We start from the raw sequence: 2,293 nt of genomic DNA on the forward strand, positions 1-2,293 counted from the left end.
ACCTTCCAACAGGACAATGACCCTAAGCACACAGCAAGAGTGGCTTATAGACAACTGTAAAGATGTCCTTGAGTGGCCCAGCCACAGCCTGGGCTTGAACCCAATCAAATATTTCTGGAGAAACCTGAAAATATGTGTCTGCCCCATCCAACCTGACAGAGCTTGAGGTGAAGAATGGTAGATAATTGCGAAATGCTGATGAGCAAAGCTTGTCGCATCAAACAAAAAAAGACGAGGCTGTAAAGGTGCTTCAGCTAAATATTTAGTTTTTTATTTTTAATAAATTTACGAAGTTGTGACAATTCTGTTTTTGCTTTGTCAGTATGGTGTATGGAGTGTAGATTGATGTGGAAAAAAAGTAATTTAAAGAAGTTTATCAGAAGGCAGCAACATAAAATGTAAAAAAAATGAAGGGGTATGAATACTTTCGCAAGGCACTATATATATATGTGTGTGTGTGTGTGTATTTTTCACAGCTATATTGGTAATTTTATTAATATTACTCAGTCCTATTGTTAAGTAATAATATGTTTTTGTAATGGCATTGTCCATCTTCTAGATGCAGTTTGTCACCAATCAAACCAAACAATGTTTTCTCACTCCAGGCTGCCATGGAAATGCCAACACAATGTAAAGCTACCCATTACCCCACCTCTCTCATCCACCTCAAATCTTGCTGGGACTGAGCAAGAACTGAACGACTCTCCTCAAAATAAATGTGACTTTTGAATGAACTCAAGAAACATCACCCTGCTTCACACGGGCTTTTATGTGCAGGCAGAGCAGCAAGTCTCCCTGGATTGCTTTTTCCCCATACGCTTTGATCTGGTCTGATGGATACAGACTGAAAGTGTTTAGAAGAAGAGCCTAGGAAGATCTGATGGACGACTGGTTTGGGTGTCAGTACATTTCCTCGCAGAGTCCCATTGGAGAGATCACTGGTTTTAAATGTAGGCTGTTATTAAGTGCTGTCCCAGTTAATTATAAAAAATCCAATGTTGAGGAATGTAGAACACTAAGAGGAATTGACACATTATGCCTCCCAGCCTTTCCTTATATAATAATGGCTCATAGCTACATGATCTTGAAATCCAGACGAGATGCGTTTTATAAATGAATTTACTCTGTTGTAAGAGATCAATGCATCATAAATGATCTTGACATAAATGACCCCTCCACTGAACTTGAACATTTGAGGGGATGAAATATAGTGTCATTTCCTCTCATTAATCCCTACGAAGTATTTAAAAGGGTTTAAAGATGGTCACAAGGACAAAATATTTATATTTGTAATGTACGTAGTATGTGAGTACTAAAAAAAGCATCTATTGTTCAATGCCTCCTTTGATATTTTTCTCATTGATCTTGATCTCTTTTTTTTTTTTAACTAAAGACGTTAAACAGATGTAATAATGTTGATTATGTTGCATAAGATCTGTAACCTATGTTTCCAGTTCTGTTTGTGTGGATGCTTGTTTAACGCCAATATGTGTTGGTGTAGCTGTGCTCTTATCCTAAATAATCTCTGTATAATGAATATGCGCCTAATTATACTGCATTTAACTAACTGCTGTCTCACTTGCTTTATTGGGATATCATGTGTATGTGAAGTTACCTGGTGCTTTTCTGCAGCTGACATTGCACACAGTTGCTATAGTGTTAGAAATTGAAAAGTGATTCTTTTAAAAGAAAGGGATGACACTTTTCTGCGAATATAGTACATAATGGTGTAACATTACATTTTTCACAAATCCTACTTTTTTATTCAAATAAATATTTTTAAAAAATTTTATTTAAACATTTTTTTTATTCTGAATGTATTTAACTATTAAATGTTACATCCAAAAATACAAAAAAAAAGAGAGAAAAAAATCACGTCATTAACGTAGCATGAAATATAGCTAGTTTTAAAAACATCAAATGCCTGTCCCACCTCAGAGGTCTTGCCCTTTTAGACTAGTAATATCATAGGTCATAATATTTCTGATCCATGGCTTCAGTTTTTAGTTTTATGGTGGTTTATTGGCATGGCAAATATTTGTACAATGTATTGCCAAAGCAATTGCAGTGTTGTTGTGCGAAACAATAAAATACAATAAAAAGTGCAAAATGAAAATAGAGCAAGACAACATAAATTATGGGAAAAAGCCTAATTGGTGGAGATATTAATAAATATTATATGTAATATTTATATAATAAGTAGTGCTGTCAAACGATTAATCGCGATTAATATACATATATATATATATATATATATATATATACAGTGCCGTGAAAAGGTTTTTGCCCCCTT

At 34.5% G+C, this 2,293-nt stretch overlaps 1 protein-coding gene across 1 annotated transcript in view; it reads left to right on the forward strand.

The window, feature by feature from the left end:
- Window positions 1–1,548, forward strand: part of LOC107684650 (vascular endothelial zinc finger 1-like) — a 17,247-nt gene extending 15,699 nt beyond the window's left edge. The window contains exon 8 of the mRNA XM_016480957.1: window positions 606–1,548. The gene's annotated coding sequence lies outside the window, so the exon portion shown is untranslated. The remainder of the gene's footprint in view (window positions 1–605) is intronic.
- Window positions 1,549–2,293: the final 745 nt, after the last annotated feature.

This window comes from Sinocyclocheilus anshuiensis, unplaced genomic scaffold (genome assembly GCF_001515605.1).
Source record: "Sinocyclocheilus anshuiensis isolate Anshui unplaced genomic scaffold, SAMN03320099.WGS_v1.1 scaffold573, whole genome shotgun sequence".
Lineage (NCBI taxonomy): Eukaryota > Metazoa > Chordata > Actinopteri > Cypriniformes > Cyprinidae > Sinocyclocheilus > Sinocyclocheilus anshuiensis.